The 18,773-nt window shown below is 46.6% G+C and overlaps 1 protein-coding gene across 1 annotated transcript in view; it reads right to left on the bottom strand.

Moving 5' to 3' along the window:
* The window catches only part of LOC142251247 (ligand of Numb protein X 2-like), an 89,942-nt gene extending 72,477 nt beyond the window's left edge, over positions 1-17,465 (bottom strand). Inside the window, exon 1 of the mRNA XM_075323873.1 lies at positions 17,381-17,465. The gene's annotated coding sequence lies outside the window, so the exon portion shown is untranslated. The remainder of the gene's footprint in view (positions 1-17,380) is intronic.
* Between the last annotated feature and the right edge of the window lie 1,308 nt (positions 17,466-18,773).

Below are 18,773 nucleotides of genomic sequence, written 5' to 3'. Positions count from 1 at the left end.
ACCCCCTATTGATTTGATTGGGGTGCAGATGTACAGTACCCGATCATGGCCACTAAACAGTTGACAGAGCCGTGCTATGCAGTTCATGACCACCACAGACACCAATGACAGCTGACCGGTGAGGGTGCTGAGTGTTGCACCCCCACCGATCAAACATTAGTTACCAATCATAAGGATAGACCATCAATGTTACAGTCGTGAACAACTTGTTCAAGTTTGCGTTTTGAATGGTACTTTTCATGGAACCACCCCTGTAAAGCTACTTTCACACATCCGGTTTGAGCACTGCGGCTCAATCCGGCTGTGAAAACTATGCAACGGATGCGGCGAAAACACCGCATCCGTTGCATAAGTTTTTATATGCGGCCCGTCCGTTTTTTTCCGGTTGCGGCATGCTACTGAGCATGCACAGTGGAAAAAACCGCATGCGGCGACCGGATGCGTTTTTTTCTGCATCGCGCCGCATCCGGCCTCCATAGGTATGCATTGAAAAATGCGCCACAGCGGCCGGATGCGGCGCGATGCGGTGTTTTTTGCCGGAGCAAAAAACGTTGCAGGGAACGTTCGATCCGGCCGCGGCATCGGCTAAATCTGCCGCATGCGGCAAAAACCGGACCGAACGCAAGCCCCTGCGGCACAATACGGCACTAATGTAAGTCTATGCAAAAAAAAACCGCAACCGGCGTTACAAAAGCCGGTTGCGGTTTTTCTGCAGAACGCCGTATTGTGCCGCAGAGCAAAAATCCGGATGTGTGAAAGTAGCCTAAGGCTAATTTCACACATCAGTTTTTGGCATCAGGCACAATCCGGCGTGTGCCTGATGCAACGGATCTGGCGCAGAATATGCAAAAACTGATGTGCCTGATCCTTATTTTTTGACGGTTCCAATATACCTGATCCGTCAAAAAACGGATCCGGCGCATCCGTTTTTGCATCCTTTTCATCCGTTTTTTTGCTGGATCCGTTTTTTTTTCAATACATTGGAGCATGCTCCGTTTACAAAAACAGATCCGGCGGCCGCATCCGTTTTTACCACATTACGCCGGATCCGGCGTCCAGATGCTTCCATTGTAAAACACGCCGTATCGCGTCGGATCCAGCGCGATGCAGTTTTTTTGCCGGACAAAAAAACGTTACAAGATACGTTCCCTCCGGCCGCCGCTTTAGGCAATTATGACGGATCCAGCAAAAGCCGGATGCAACGCAAGGCCATCAGGCACAATCCGGCACTAATACAAATCAATGGGGAAAAAACGGATCCGGCGCCGGATCCGTTTTACCCGTTTTTTCCCGGATTGTGCCTGATGGAAAAAAACTGATGTGTGAAAGTAGCCTAAGCTGGCCCAACATTTGCAACAGACGTCCAACTTGTTTCTCCATACACAAATACTCAGCTGAGCGTTATTGTGTTCTCAATGAGCCTTGGGTAGACCAACGCTACCAGAAACCTCTGGTGACCTCTTAGGCTATGTGTCCACGGTAGAATGTACCTGCGGATTTTTCTGCATGAAAATCCGCGACTTTCGCACCTTATTTTTGCCGCGGATTTACCGCGAATTTGCCGCGGATTTTGATGCGGATTTTTTTTTTTCCCCATTCTATACCCAAAATCCGTACCAAAATCCGCAACAATAATTGACATGCTGCAGATTTTTCCGGATCAAAATCCGCGGCAAATCCGCCGCGGAAAAATCCGCAGCATGGACACAGCATTTCCAAAATGCCATTGAAATGGCTTGGAAGTGCCGCTGCTGCAGATTTTCGGAAAATCCGCGGTAAATCCGCGGCAAAATCCGCGGTAAATCCGCAGCGTGGGCACATAGCCTTAGGCTACTTTCACACATCAGTTTTTGGCATCAGGCACAATCCGGCGTGTGCCTGATGCAACAGATCCGGTACAGAATATGCAAAAACAGATGCGCATGATCCTATTTTTTGATGGATCAGGTATACTGGATCCGTCAAAAAAAAGGATCAGGCGCATCCGTTTTTTGCATCCGTTTGTCCGTTTTTTTTTTTTTGCTGGATCAGTTTTTTTTTAATAAATTGGAGCGTGCTCAGTTTACAAAAACGGATCTGGTGACCGCATACGTTTTTTGCCACATTACACCGGATCCAGCGTCTATTGGCTTTTATTGTAAATCACGCCGGATCCGGCACAATGCGTTTTTTTTTGTCAGACAAAAAATGTTACAAGAGACTTCCATCCGGCCGCCGCATTAGCCAATTACGACTGATCCGGCAAAAGCCGGATGCAACACAAGCCCATCAGGCACAATCCGGCGCTAATACAAATCAATGGAGATAAAAGGGATCCGGCGCCGGATCCGTTTCTTTCCGGATTGTGCCTGATGGAAAAAACTGATGTGTGAAAGTAGCCTTAACTGCCCTGAAAAAAACTATCATATCTATCTGCTGGGGCGATTTGAGAATTCTCCATACACAGATGATCTGTGGATTTAGAAAACGAATGTGTAAATATGCATTTACTCTTGTGTTACTTTATTACTCTTTGCGTTGAGTAAGCCTCTACTTTCTATGTCACATAAACTACAATTTTAAATATTACCTATACAGGCCTAACCACATTCTCTGCATAATTTGGGTTGCAGGATTACCTTTGCCTTGCTTATTGCTAGCTGTTTTTCTGGCTCAGACAACTTGTGAACGCTGCAGCTAATCAACAACCGCTGACTGGCTGCAACGCTCACAAGACACTCCCACAAAGTTTTGTAGCCAGGAAGAGCAATGAAAGACGAAGCGTTAATTTGATATAGGAGTATTGATGTTTTTTTTTTTTTCTCATGTCCATATCCAGTATTTCATAGACCAATGATCTACATAAAAAAAAAAAAAAAAAACAAAACATGTAAAATGGGCTGCACATTTGCTACCTGTTCAAAAGAAGAGAAAAAATACACATACATGAAACTAGAATGTGTGAATAGGGGTTTTAAAATGGAAGTTAATAGAATAAGACCATAGCCCGGATTCATCAAGACAGTAGATTTTCTTGCTGGTTTTGATAAGGCGTGGTGGAGTCAGATGCTCCAGGTGTACATCTTCATGAATTTGGAGAGTCTGATGAGTGGTGTGCGCCTCCTTGCACTACACTAGAACCTTCACTCCAGTGAATCTCTCCCCCGTCCCAGCTCCGCCCACTTTCAATGAGGTGGGAAAAATGTGTTAAAAAGCCAAAAGTTCCAAAATGTTGTCACAACTATGAGTTACGGCAAAAGTTTGCTCCTCTTTAAAGGGAACTTGTCAGGCCCAATATGCACCCAGAACCACGAGCAGTTCTGTGTACATATTGCTAATCCCTGCCTAACTGTCCCTGTATCTAGTAGCATAGATAAAGGGATCTTTAGAAAAAGTATTTCTAAAGATCTTTTACCGTATGCTAATGAGCGCAGGGACAAGTCGCAAGGGCGTTAGTTCCCAGCTCCATTAGCATGTTAGTACACCCCTGTGGGTGTGCTATGTTCTATCATCCTAATGAATGTGCAGCGTCACAGGATGATCTCACTCACCTCTCCACCGCCATCGAGTCGAACGCTGGATTTCGGCTCAGTGCGCATGACCCCGGAGTTTGGGTCATGTGCACTACTTCAGTTTGAAGCCAGGATGCGTACAGTCAGCTTCATAGTACACATGACCCAAACTCCAGGATCATGCTCACTGAGCCGAGATCTAGCGTTCGACGCGATGGTAGCAGGGAGATGAGTGAGATCATCCGTGATGCTGCACATTTATTAGAATGATAGCATGCCCACAGGGAGATACTAACATGCTAATGGAGCTGACTAGCCAGGGGAACTAACGCCGCATGATAGCATGCTAATAAATGTGCAACGTCACAGGATGATCTCACTCACCTCCCTGCTGCTATCGCATTGAATGCTGGATTTCGGCTCAGTGCGCATGCCCCGGAGTTTTGGTCATGCGCACTATGAAGCTGGGTCTGCGCATCCTGGCTTCAAACTGAAGTAGTGCACATGACCCCAAACTCCGTGATCATGCGCACTGAGCCGAAACCCAGCGTTCGACACAACAGCGGCAGGGAGGCGAGTGAGATCATCCTGTGACGCTGCACATTTATTAGCATGCCAACAGGGATGTACTAACATGCTAATGGGGGAAACTAGCCAAGGAACTAACATCCAGGGGGCTAGTGCCCTCATTCATTAGCATACGATAAAAAATCTTTAGAAATACTTTTTCTAAAGACCTCTTTACCTATGCTAGTGTATATAGGGACAGTTAGGCAGGGATTAGCAATATGCACCCAGAACTGCTCGTGGTTCTAGGTGCATATTGGACCTGACAGGTTCCCTTTAAGTCAGAATTCTGGAGTGAAAGCTGTGATGAATCGGGCCCTTGTGTGCATGCTTGCCTGAATCAATATATTTGGAGATTATACTCTCTATGGGAAGGGCGGCCTCTCCTTTTGTGTAACTTCTTGTAAACGTCAGTCAATATTTATTTTACGTTTGTTACTTTGTGTTTCTCCCTTACTCGACTATAAATTGCTGAAGAATATGTATATAAAAAAGATATTCAATAATTGCTGAATAATTACCAGTTTTTACTATTAACTTAAATTTCATCAAAATACATCATGATCTGAAAACCTAGAAAGACAACAAAAAGGTAACGGACGATGAGTGCAGCAGGAGGGGAGCATCTGTCTGATCGGAGATCTGTCATTAGGGGTACATTCTACATGTTTATTTGTGGTCAAGTATAGGACCGCATGTTTGATGAAGTCTGTGGTCTGTATTAATTTAGTTGATCTGGACCCTATTTATTCAGGAGTCTATGTTAGTTTAGGCGTTTCCTCTGGGTTCTGTGTCTATTTTGGGCATAATGAAGTTCTCTTTTGGTTGTCATTAAACAGCCATTCCAGCATTTTTGTATTTCACCGCTGCAGTGGTAAGATCTGTAGAGTACAGTATCATGTTAGTATGTGAATTTTACAAATCTCATCCATATGTTGCAGACTTGTTCTTCAGCTGCAGATTCTTACATCCGTAGTCTGCTCATGCTTGGATACATTTTTACTGCACAATTAACCACTTAAATTTAAAAAGAGGGTACATTTGCACTGAATATGCAGGAAAATCTGCAAATAATACAGGTAAAATATATCTTTGTACCGTGTTAGCCAGTAGAGATAAAATACACAATTGCAAATAATACATAAACTTTCTGTCTCATTTGGATCCAGCCTTAAGCCAAACTCACATGTCTTAAAGGGAACCTGTCATCAGAAATTTAGCTTCAAACCTAAAGGTTTCCCTCTCTGCAGCTCCTGGGCTGCATTCTAGCAAGGTTCCTGTACTTTTTGTGGCCCCTTTTAACACTAGAACTACTGAGGTAGTCATTTTGACTACTTTGCACCATGTATTTCTATATAGGTGTCACGAGTCCAGTAGTTCTAGTGTTAAACCAAATTAAATACTTTATAAACTTGTACCTTTTGCTATGTAAATTCTGTAAATCGTCCATGGGGGCGGGCTCTCTGCTGACCGTTGCTGTTCCTCCAGCACATTGACGCCGTCCCCCCACGCTCCATTTCATCCACCAGGACACTGCCCACTGCGCCCGAGGTGCCGCCTACGCCAGGATCGCTGGTGACGTGTGTCACAAGCACGAGATTATGGGCGGCGCTGTGATTGCATCGCAAGTGCCCGTCCATAATCTCGTGGACGCGCTTTCCCCCACTGCCTCCAGCGTTCTGCGCAAGCGCTTGCCGGCCGAATGACCTGACGTCACCTCCTTCCCTTCTTACCCTGCAGCAGGGCAAGATGGGAAAGAGGTGACGTCGTGTCATCTGGCCAGCAAGCGCTTGCGCAGAACGCTGGAGGAAGAGGGGAAAGTGCGGTCACGAGGTTATGGGCGGCACTTCCTATTGACACTCACAGCGCCGCCCATAGCCTCGTGCCTGCGCAAAACGTCACCAGCGGTCACACGTGCACACAGTGCACAGTCCCGCTACAGTCGCACAGGGTACACGTGTGTGAATTCACCCTACTCTCACTCAACACAGTCTGTAAACTTTCCATTTCATATACTCAAGTGAATAGGGTTTTTTGTTGTTTCTTTCACATGATCCAGAACAGCAGGATTACTACATCGCAGCACCACAGCTACAAACCTGAATGCAAATACACGAGGGGTTGCCATAGATTAAACATGATGTAGTGTGATTTCACAATAAATGTAGCAAGTTTAATTACAGCCAATTAATTAGAATGCTAAGAAACATTATGATATCGCACTGTATCTTATCAAGGCAGTGATTCTTGGAAGCAGAAGAAAAAAAAAATTCTGTTCCAGGCAATCAGCAGGATAAGATGACGGATTTACGGTGTGTGTGATACAAATCCAGGCATACCTGCACAATAGATACAAGTTGGAACAGTGCGGTTCCTCTGGAAGTGACAGGTTTGGAGGACACACCAAAAACACATGGATGGATGGAAGACTAATTAAAAATTGTCCGATGCAGCACACCTCAGCAGATGTAGAGGATAGAGGGGATAAAGGGAGTCAGAGCTTCTCAGATGTGACTCCGTTCTGAGATCTACACACATGACGAGAAACTCACCGCACATGTAAGCAGCGCATAATCCAGGAAGAGCCATGTGCCGGCTCTAAAAGGTGCTTTACATGCTGCGACATCGCTACCGATATATCGTCGGGGTCATGTCGTTAGTGACGCACATCCGGCGCCGGTAGCGACATCGCAGCATGTGACACCAAGGAGCGACAATCAACGAGCGCAAAATCATTCAAAATCATTGACACGTTGCTCCTTTCCCTAATATCGCTGCTGCTGCAGGTACGACGTTGTTCGTCGCTCCTGCGGCATCACACATCGCTGTGTGTGACACCGCAGGAGCGACAAACAACTCCTTACCTGCCTCCACCGGCAATGAGGAAGGAAGGAGGTGGGCGGGCTGTTACGTCCCGGTCATCTCCGCTCCTCCGCTCCTATTGGCCGGCCGCTTAGTGACGTCGCAGTGACGTCGCTATGATGCCGAACGCACCTCCCCCTCGAGGGAGGGATTGTTCGGCGGTCACAGCGACGTCACTGACCAGGTATGTGCGTCTGCAGTAACGATATTGTTCGCTACAGCAGCGATCACCACATATCGCACCAACGACGGGGACGGGTGCTATCGCGCTCGACATCACTAGCGATGTTGCAGCGTGAAAAGAGGCCTTAAGGCTTCATCATAATGGTGATGAAAATACAAGACTACTACATCAATGGCAGCAACACGAAGGAATCAGTCATAGGAAAATAATTCCCAGTGAAATAATAGTGTTGGAGCCACACTGTGTTGTGCTATTCCTCCATTATCCCTCCTAGTAAAGTTATGAACAAATTGACAACTGGGAGTTACCATTTCCCTTGTAAAGGGGTGTGTCTATATATAGTCCGATACCAATGTGATAGTGTCAGATGGTGCCCACATGCCTTCATCATCCAGGAGTAACAGGCAGCTGCAGTTTATTCAGAGGAACAGTGCAACGCACAGCTGTACACAGCGCTCCAGGGTTCACGTCAGACAGGATCTTCTCAGGCCACGTGCACACGCTCAGTATTTTATATCCGTATTTGTAGCCAAAACCAGGAGTGGGTAATAATAATGCAGATGTGGTGCTCGTGTTTCTATTATACTTTTCCTCTTTGTTCCACTCCTGGTTTTGGCTTACAAATAGGAAGGTAAAATAAAAACCTCACTTAATGTGTGAACATGTCCTTAAGGTACGTACCCAAGAGAAGTATTTAGTGAGTTTTTGATACTGCAGAATACTTGCACTATTTTTGCACCTATTACCTAAATTAGGTTACTGGCAGGTTGGTTTGTTTTACATCCATTTTTATCTCATTTTTGACTTTTTGGTATGCAATGTTTTAACTTAAAGGGAACATGTCAGGTCCCCTATGCCCTCCAACCCAGCAACATTCATATCTGTATGACTACCTTCCCTCCCTAACCAGTCCTGTATAATACTATTCACTTATATGAATATTTATTTATTTGTTAAACAAAGAGACATAAACGCCGCATTTCCTATGCTAATCAGGGCCTTGACTAGTTGCAGGGGCATTATTTCCCCTGACTAGTAGGTCCTCTTTTCATGCTATTATGCCCCTGTCTGTGTGATAACATGATTTCCACAAGCTCGCATCACCTCCAGCTCATGGAAATCTCACACATGCGTATAGCTATGGTCACTCACATTGAGTCTCTGAGGTTGGGTGTACGTGTCCCAGCTTCAGAGAAGTGCACTGAGCATGACCGGAAGAGCAGACGCTTTCTCGACGTTTACAAGCTGGTGCCAGGTAGGGTGTCTGTGTCTATCCTTTAATTAAAGGAATTTTTTTTTTAGCTCTGTTGATAACCACTATAATTTTGTTTATATTTTAGATAATGTTATTAATCTTTTGGGAAAATGAGGGTGTTTGGAAGTTGTTTGGTTTTTTTTTAATGTTACTGACGAGTTACATTTTTACAGGTCAACTTAAAAACTCCTTTAAAATGGATTTGGTGCATGGTGACGATTATCTCGGGAGGGGAGTGCAAAGTAGCCAAATTAAACTTTTAGTGGATTTCCACTTATTTTATTAAAAAAAAATAAAATAAAAAAAAATATTTTGGTTTGTTTTCACTTTGAATTCTACAAGGGGTTCTTTTATAATTAAAAAAAAAAAAAAAAAAATAACTAACAACTTATTGTTTATATTGTGCATTTGATTTTTACTTTATTTAAACTGTCATGTGTCCCATATTACTACACTTCGCCCTCTTTTTCTTCTTCTAGGCTTTTCAAAATCCCTACCACATTTTCTAGAACAAAATACAGCCACAAAACAACATGTGCTATATGTCTCTGAATACACAACCATATTTCAAAGCGTTATCCAGCACTTTTCACAGCTCACGATCAATGGGTCTCACGAGAGAGGAAAAGCTTTTGTGCGGCATCGTATTCTAATTAATAGGACAGGTGCACAAGACGTGGATCAGCAGCCCACGCCTCCCCTCCAGATACAAAGTGAGGGGCATTGTACACCCCAATTACCCTGCCAGCCACCTAGTCTTCCTTTTTTCAGACAAGTGTGCATGTGCATTTAATGGGGAGAAGGGAGCAGGCAGCCGCACATCTTTAGTGGGAACAAAGGATGACGCATGTTGAAATCCAATATCCTTGTTCTTTTGATACCATTGCCAGATATGAACAGAAGGCCACAATGAATATCTTCAAAGCGCAGAGATATTGCAGTGAATTTCTGTGCCAAAGGCAAACAAACATGCACCTTTTTGCCCATGTAGTTGCTATACTATGGCTAAGGCCTCATCCAGACATCCATTTTTTCACACCTGTGTTCTATACGTGGTTTTCACAATAGAACATGCACCCATTGCAGTCTAGGGGGCCGTTCAAAGGTTTGTGTTTATTTTCTGGACTGAGTGATCCACGAAAATCAAAGACCTATCTAATTTTGATCACAGTCACGGATTCATTTTTTTTTTAAGATATTGGTCTGAACACGATACATAAGGAGTGGGAATAATCCCTACTTCATTATCCAGCTGCTTCTATCTGAATGCTTGTAATTTGGTATGCATAGGATGTGTATGTATATATATTATACACTATTTTCGCTCATATGTTCTATTTGTAAATACTGTCGTTCACCGATGCTATATAAAATTTTTCTAGTTTTGTATCATTTTTATATTATTGTCACTAGGTAACTGAGTGGTTTATTTGGACTTTGATTGTACCATTATGTTTTACCTTTTTTAGGACTTTATGATTGAGACCTGAGCTGGGTCGAAATGTTTTTATATTATTTGTCGCCTCTACTCACCCAAACAAAAACTTTAATTTTCACTTGTGTGCAACCTTTATTAAATAAACTTTAATCAAGTATTCAAGATTACAACTGAGAATGCGGTGGATTTTCCCATTTAGATCAAAATTAGGCAGAGTGCATGCAAAATCGTTCGTTTTACATCTAGAAAGAAAAATGGCAAGTGTGTGTGTGTGTGTGTGTGTGTGTGTGTGTGTGTCCTATATCCCATACAGTTATGTCCGTTTTGTACATCTGTACAACATCAGTTTTTACATGTACTATTTAATAAGCAATGCATTGTTTCATCTTGATAACTAAAAAATGCATGACATACGGATGGTAACCCATATGTGGCCCGTGTTTTGACGCACCCATTGATATTGGGAAATCTGATCTAGAATATGTAAATTTTTTATTTATAGGAAATCATTGGTCCGTGTGTAAGGCTGCTTTCACACTTCCATTGTTTTGCATCAGTCACAATCCGTCGCCTTGGAGGAAATGCGGTAATTCCATTTTTTCCCCATAGACTTGTATTAATGACTGATTGCGACGTATGGCCTTGTGCTGCATCCGCCGCACGACGGATCAGTTGTAGAATGACTGACCGTCGGGCGGTATGAATGCACAATGTAAAGTTTTTGGAGCATAAAAAAAAAACCGTACTCCGCAGGATTCCGTCAAGAGCTATAATGGATGTCTATGGTGCTGGATTTCGCCGTAATCCGTCACATGACGGAATCCAGTGCTGGATTCAGTTATGCTCTACTGAGCATGCCCAGCATGTTTGGCACATCCATTGGGCTGTCCCAAACACAAATGGATCACGACGGATGCGTTGTAAAACAGACGCACAACGGATGTAACGGACGCGACGGATCAGTTTGTTCACAGGATTCCGGTGAACGAAATCCTGTGAAATAACACATCCGTTGTATCTGTTGACAGCTAAAAAACGACGGATCCGTTGTAAGAACAGACCTGACGGATTTAAAACATCCTGAGTGTGAAAGTAGCCTTAGAACGCTCATAGGAGCTGCACAGTGACCTGCGATGTGTTGTCCTGATGCTACCCATTGGGCATACAGACAGCACACAGACATTTATGTTTATCTGAACAAGCCCTTACCCATACAAGTCTATGGGACTGTGAACATCACACACAATATTGTATAGGAGAAGCTTTGTAATGTATTTATCCATATGTGAAAATCACTGTTGAAACATCGTAATAAACACTGGTGACACACACGCGGTTTTTTACAGACGTAAAGTCACGGACGTCTGAGCTTGGCCTAATATGTGATTTTGTATTTGCAGTAGGCCCAAGGCCTTTCTTAGACGGCAGTAATAAGGAAGTATTTTGGAGTCCGATTTACGGCTGCCTCTTGTACAGGTATGCAGGTGAAATAAGCTGGTCTTATAAAAGATCAAGGTTTACTAGAGTACTGTGCCAAAAATAACCAGATCCTGTTAGAGGAAAGCGGAGAAAGTATCTGCAGCTCATGGTGACGCCCTTCACACAGACCAGTCATGCAAAGGATTTTTATGCATTTTGTAAAACATAAACCTCATGAACACGGGGGTTTCTGGGCTAAACAATGTTTGCACCGACTTACTGCCGATTGCCCAACTTGTTTTATGTACACGGTCAGGAATACCCGGTGTTGTCTGTTCGTGCGGGCGTCACGTTACTGCTCAAATGTTTTTGCATACTATCGATCACGTGTCGACTAACAACTTCTCCGGCTTCTTTCCAAGTTCTAGAGAGGTGACACGTGTGCCAGTGTCCGGTATGGCTGACTATAAGGCCTCATTCAGACATCCATTTTTCACATTAACCCTATGGTCTGTTTTTTTCCTACCGAAGGTCCGCAAAAATAAAAATCAAGTAGACGTCCATTTTTGATCAGATTCACAGATCAAAATCACCTTACAAATGCAGGAGTCTGAAAATCACCGACCGCACATGGATCGCGTCCCTATGAAACGTGTGCTGGGAAGGTGAAGCTTTACACATTTTATTTATTTTCCTTTTGCATATAAGAAAATCACTGATGAAACTCTAAGGCTATGTTCACACTAGAAAAATGATTTTTCTTAAGAAATTTCTTAAGAGTGCACCTGTGTTAAAAAACGCACCTGCGTTTTCGGTGCGTTTTCGGTGCGTTTTTGGTCTGTTTTTGGTGCGTTTTTACCGCTGGTTGCTCCCTGCGTTATTGTGCCAATTATCTATGGCAAAAAACGCAGTTAGCTGCAGAAAAGAAGTGACATGCTCATTCTTTTTCTTAAGAAAATCTACTGAAAGAATTTTCTTAAGAAAAAAACGCAGTGTGCGCACAGCTAATTTTTTTTGCCATAGGTTTTGCTGGGGAATGTCTGCAGAAAGGTTACAAGAATTTCTCAAGAAATTTCTGCAGCAAAAACGGACCCAAAACGCAGGTAAAAAACGCTGTGTGTGAACATAGCCTAATAGTCAAAACGGAAATACTGACCAAACACTGATGACACTTGGATCCAAAATACTGATGAAGATTGGTCTGGTTTTTCACAAAAAAAAAAAAAAAAAAAAAACATCAATGAGGCCAAAGAGTACTTGTACTATATGTCTTCTCTGACAGGTCCACCCTGAAACCCACCTGAAAAAGCCCAAAGCCATGTGCGCACTAAAAAGTGCTTTTTTCTTAAGAAAAAAAAACGGAACCTTTTAAAGAATCCCGCACCCGTGGTAAAAAAAAAAAAAAAACGCATCAAAATCCGCATGCGATTTTGCCGCGGATTTTCCGCAAGTTGGTCCCTGCGGATTTTTACCATTATCTATGTCAAAAACCACAAATACCTGCAGAAAAGAAGTGACATGCTCATTAATTCCGCAGCGGAAAATGCACGGGTAAATCCGCTGGTATAAAAAAAAACGCAGTGTGCGCACAGCATTTTTCAAAACCCATACAGGATTTGCTGGGTTATGACTGCAGCAATGTTAGACAATTTCTGCAGCAAAACCGTATGCAGATTTCTTGCGGTTTTTTTTTACCGCAGGTGCGGGATTCTTTCAGTGGGTCCAGTTTTTCCTTAAGAAAAAGTCAGTTTCTCGTGCACACATCGCCTAAGGCTATGTGCGCATGTTGCGTAATTTCATGCGTTTACGCTGCAGCGTAAATGCATGCATCCTGCGTCCCCAGCACAATCTATGAAGATTGTGCATAATCCATCTGCACGTTGCGTTTGAGAGCGCAGCGATTTGCATGCTGAAATTTTGACCCAAATCGCTGCGCTCAAAAAAGCAACATGTCACTTCTTTCGTGCACTTTGGATGCAGCTCCTGCTCTGTCTATGGTGGGGGCAGCACCCAGAGCGCATGAAATCGGCATCTATTCTGCAGACACACTGCATCTGCGATTACGCAGTGTTTCTGCAGCAATTTGAAGCGCACATGTGCTGCCAAATTGCTGCAGAATATTTGTCATGGCAGTACGCAACGTACGCACATAGCCTACCCAATAGGTATGTGCATCCTGAGTCTTTTTAAGGAGCTGTGGAGTGGAAACTCCAACATTTTGGGGCTTTTTGAGGAAGAATTTACAGTTTCTACTCCAAAACTTCAGTAAAAAGATTCAGTGTGCACAAAAACTCTGGCTATGTGCACATGACATTTTTGAGCAGATTTCACTCGAAATCCTCCTAAAAAAAATGCAAGAAATGAACAATGCACAGCAATGCCTAAACAACATTGCTGTGCACAAGTCTTATTTGACTTCTTGTAACCGCTTCAGAGACCTTGCAACAAGTAAAAAGTAACATGTAAATTATTCAGGCGGATTTGTTTGGAAGCGACGCAATCTATAAAGCTGAAAGTATCAAGTAAAGATACCAGTGCGAAAATGACCACCAGTATCACAAAGAGTGCGCACAGGCTTGATGTATGTTCAAAGGGTTTGGTTTTTTTTAACACGAGACATCCATGTGGGTTTTCTTACAGTTGTTAGGGTACTTTCACACTTGTGTTCAGTGCAGTCTGTCACTATGGAGAATAGCGCAGTCCGTTAACGCACTGTGCTATTCTCCATAGACTTGCATGGACGACACACTGTAACGCAAGTGTCAGCATTGCATCCGCTGGACGACGCAGCGTCATTATTTTGACGCTGCATCGGGCGGAAGGAACGCAGCATGTAACATTTTTTGAGAAGCGCAATCCATAGGATTTCACTGCGCATGTTTTTTTTGTTTTGTTTTTTTTTTTTTTTTAAATCACAAACTTTATTTTGTCTCTCGGTGGCCGAACGTTCAGCTGAGCGTCCGCCCGCCCGCCGGCATGTGAGAGCTCTCAGCTGAGCGCCCGGCAGCCGGCATGCTCAGCTGAGGGCCGCCGGCATGTGAGCGCGCTCAGCTGAGGGCCGCCGGCATGTGAGCGCGCTCAGCTGAGGGCCGCCGGCATGTGAGCGCGCTCAGCTGAGGGCCGCCGGCATGTGAGCGCGCTCAGCTGAGGGCCGCCGGCATGTGAGCGCGCTCAGCTGAGGGCCGCCGGCATGTGAGCGCGCTCAGCTGAGGGCCGCCGGCATGTGAGCGCGCTCAGCTGAGGGCCGCCGGCATGTGAGCGCGCTCAGCTGAGGGCCGCCGGCATGTGAGCGCGCTCAGCTGAGGGCCGCCGGCATGTGAGCGCGCTCAGCTGAGGGCCGCCGGCATGTGAGAGCGCTCAGCTGAGGGCCGCCGGCAAGTGAGACCGCTCAGTTGAGGGCCGCCGGCATGTGAGAGCGCTCAGCTGAGTGCTCCCGGCCGCCGGCATGTGAGAGCGCTCAGCTGAGCGCTCCCGGCATGTGAGAGAGCTCAGCTGAGCGCTCCCGGCATGTGAGAGCGCTCAGCTGAGCGCTCCCGGCATGTGAGAGCGCTCAGCTGAGCGTCCCCGGCCGCCGGCATGTGAGAGCGCTCAGCTGAGCGCCCCCGGCATGTGAGAGCGCTCAGCTGAGGGCCCCCGGCCGCCGGCATGTGAGTGCGCTCAGCTGAGCGCCCCCGGCATGTGAGAGCGCTCAGCTGAGCGCCCCCGGCATGTGAGAGCGCTTAGCTGAGGGCCCCCGGCCACCGGGTGATCAGCTGATCGTTCACAATAGTCTGCTGCCGGTAAAACTGTAAAGAAAAAAAAAAAGCTTTCTGTTTTGTACGATCTCTTGCATCCGTTGTGCCATTATATGCAACGCATCTGTTGCATCCGTCACACAACGCAATGCAATTGATACCGTTCAACGCAAGTGTGAAACTAGCCTTAGGGTTTGTACACGACGTCTTTTAGATGATGGCACAGCTGCATTGTTTTGGAGGCAGAAGACACTTCAAATAAACGCTGGCGTTTCTTTTAGGATGACGTTTGAGGCCGGCATATGTTTTATTTACATTTTAAATGGCCTGGTCATGAACTGGTTAACAAGGTGTTTTTTTTTTTGTTCCTCTAGTGTACCGCAATGTTTTTCTGTTAAATTCTGCAATGTTCCCCATCCTGTGCCTACCCCATCAGCATCACTGGACATTACCACATGGGAGATGTGCTGCCGATCACCATATTCCCTGCGCTCACGATGATCGTGTGAGATAGTTCTGTACAGAGACTGATCGTCCTGCGTAAGTGCAGCAGCATAGACCACCACTCATTCAACCCCTGGATAATCCCATTCAGATACCTTTTGTTTTCTCGCCTTTATCTTTCCTCTATTGCCGGTATATTCTATATTTGTATATAAAATAAATACAATTCATGACCTAAAAACACACTACTGATGTTGTGACTTATCATAAAAGCGTCAGAAAAACCCTTGGAGCTGAATGCCGAGAGATGACGGCTAAAGTCCATAGGGTTAAATGGAGGTACCTGTGACAATCAGGAGTGTCAGGCCAGCGTTACACCAAAATATATACATTATGGCTCATTTCCAGCAGTCAGAAGAGATTTTTCGCAACGTATGAAATGTTCGCCATTAGTAACAATATAATTTGTTGCCCCATAGAGAGTAACTATATAAAGTGAAGTCACAATTGCTGCCTGTCAGCACTCAGAATACAGGATTGCGACCATAAAGCTTGGCATCTCCTATATACCGCTGCCACGCACAAGTGTGGGCACCGGGGGCTCAGCCACGACAACAGGGCAGTGTGGGCACCACGGAAGGGGGGGCTCAGCCACGACAACAGGGCAGTGTGGGCACCACGGAAGGGGGGGCTCAGCCACGACAACAGGGCAGTGTGGGCACCACGGAAGGGGGGGCTCAGCCACGACAACAGGGGAGAGTAGGCACCGGGGAAGGGGGGGGCTCAGACACGACAACAGGGGAGTGTGGGCACCGGGGAAGCTCAGACACGACAACAGGGGAGTGTGGGCACCGGGGAAGCTCAGACACGACAACAGGGGAGTGTGGGCACCGGGGAAGCTCAGACACGACAACAGGGGAGAGTGGGCACCGGGGAAGCTCAGACACGACAACAGGGGAGAGTGGGCACCGGGGAAGGGGGAGGCTCAGACACGACAACAGGGGAGAGTGGGCACCGGGGAAGGGGGGGGCTCAGACACGACAACAGGGGAGAGTGGGCACCGGGGAAGGGGGGGGGCTCAGACACGACAACAGGGGAGAGTAGGCACCAGGGAAGGGGGGGGCTCAGCCACGACAACAGGGGAGTGTGGGCACCGGGGAAGCTCAGCCACGACAACAGGGGAGTGTGGGCACCGGGGAAGCTCAGCCACGACAACAGGGGAGTGTGGGCACCGGGGAAGCTCAGCCACGACAAAAGGGGAGTGTGGGCACCGGGGAAGCTCAGCCACGACAAAAGGGGAGTGTGGGCACCGGGGAAGCTCAGCCACGACAAAAGGGGAGAGTGGGCACCGGGGAAGCTCAGCCACGACAACAGGGGAGAGTGGGCACCGGGGAAGGGGGGGCTCAGCCACGACAACAGGGCAGTGTGAGCACCAGGAAAGGGGGGGCTCAGCCACGACAACAGGGCAGTGTGGGCACCGGGGAAGGGGGGGCTCAGCCACGACAACAGGGCAGTGTGGGCACCGGGGAAGGGGGGGGCTCAGCCACGACAACAGGGGAGTGTGGACACCGGGGAAGGGGGGGCTCAGCCACGACAACAGGGGAGTGTGGACACTGGGGCTCCGGACATGAGGACCACAGACACCGGGGAATCAGGCACGACAACATCTAGAAACTTTGGCAGATGTCGGCCATGAGCACATCCTCACACATTACACTCGGACCATGGCTGTAGAGAGAAGGCGCACAACTGGGATTCATTCGCGTCATTTTCTCAGAAGCAAATTCCCCTCCTCTCAAAGAAAAAGTCGCTGTAAAAGAGAACCCATATGTCAGGAACAGGTGACTGTGGCACTACACGTCCCAGCATGGCCTGCCCGCACGCCTCCGGGGGACTGTATGGGGCACCGGGCCGTTACCGTCCATACAGCGGGGTCCCCGGCGCCACCGTCCCTCCACATACCCCGTATAATAAACGTGCGCTCACCTGCGCCAGCTGCTGCAGCCGGGAGAGTTCGGAGCGCCTCACCTGGGTGGAGGGGAAGTGACTCACACGGGGAGGGGCAGAAACCTGAGCGCGGCTCTGGAGGACGCACACAGCCTGGCCGCGGTGACAGTGTGCGCCATAGTGTGCGCCATAGTGTGCTGCCCTCCTGCACTAGGACGGTTACTATGGGTACCTGCCCCGCGGCTCCTCATACACCCGTCATATACAGCTATATGTGGGCTTGGGCTCATTCTACAGTAGATATAACCCGTCTGCACGATTCTCCAGCGCTGGACGATTACAGCGATAACAAACTTATATAGTCTTTTATTTGTAGTAGTTAACATAAAGTTTGTAGAGTAACCTGCTTTGTATTTTTGCTGTCAAGCTGATGTTTTCACTTACGGCACTTTGAGGTCTATATGAGTATTTGATGGCTTTTTTTTTGTTTCCGTGGTATTGCAGTAAAAAAAATCGCATGTCTGGCAATGCCATGTGTGTGCATATACTGTATAATATATAAAGCTGAGTGTATGTTGTGTGTATGGCTGGACTCACACGAACGTATGAAAAACCGGTCTCATTCTCGTTTGCGAGAGTAGGACGATTTTTTCTCACTTGTCATCCGTGTGCTGTCAGTGTGCAATCCGTTTTTTGCCTCAGCAGTTGTTACTCATTAAGGCCCCCTTCACACGTCCGTGAAACACGTGCGTGTTTGGTCCGTTTCTGTATATACCGGAGACACGGCCAAACGTGCACCAATGTTAATCTATGATTGTGGTCACACGTGCGTTATTTCATTATGTCCGTGTGTGCGTGTCCGTGATCCGTATGTGTTTGCGTTTTACACGGATGCATGTCCGTTATCTGCACAGAGCACGCACACGTGGACACAATGAAAGTCTATGGGTATGTGCACACACGTTAGTAAACACGTATGCATCTACCTATAGTCCGTGTCCGTTTGGTGTTTTTATTTCTAGTGATGTCAGCTATTCTTTCTATTTCTGTGTATGTCGGTCAATCTCCCTGAGTCTGTCGGTCGGTCTCTCTGTCCCTCTCTCACAGTCTGTCGGTCAGTTTCCCCCCCTCTCTCATACTTACCGTTCCCCCGATCCCCGACGCAGCGCTGCACGGCATTCACACTGCTGCGGCAGCTTTTACTATTTTGAAAAAGCCGGCCGCTCATTAAACAATTTCCTATTCCCTGCTTTCCCCGCCCACCGGCGCCTATGATTGGTTGCAGTGAGACACGCCCCCACACTGAGTGACAGGTGCCTCACTGCACCCAATCACAGCAGCCGGTGGGCGTGTCTATACTGTGCAGTAAAATAAATAAATAATTTAAAAAAAACGGCGTGTGGTCCCCCCCAATTTTAATGCCAGCCAGATA

This window comes from Anomaloglossus baeobatrachus, chromosome 9 (assembly GCF_048569485.1).
Source record: "Anomaloglossus baeobatrachus isolate aAnoBae1 chromosome 9, aAnoBae1.hap1, whole genome shotgun sequence".
NCBI classification, from domain to species: Eukaryota; Metazoa; Chordata; class Amphibia; order Anura; family Aromobatidae; genus Anomaloglossus; species Anomaloglossus baeobatrachus.
This window is presented reverse-complemented; position numbering and strand designations above follow the sequence as displayed.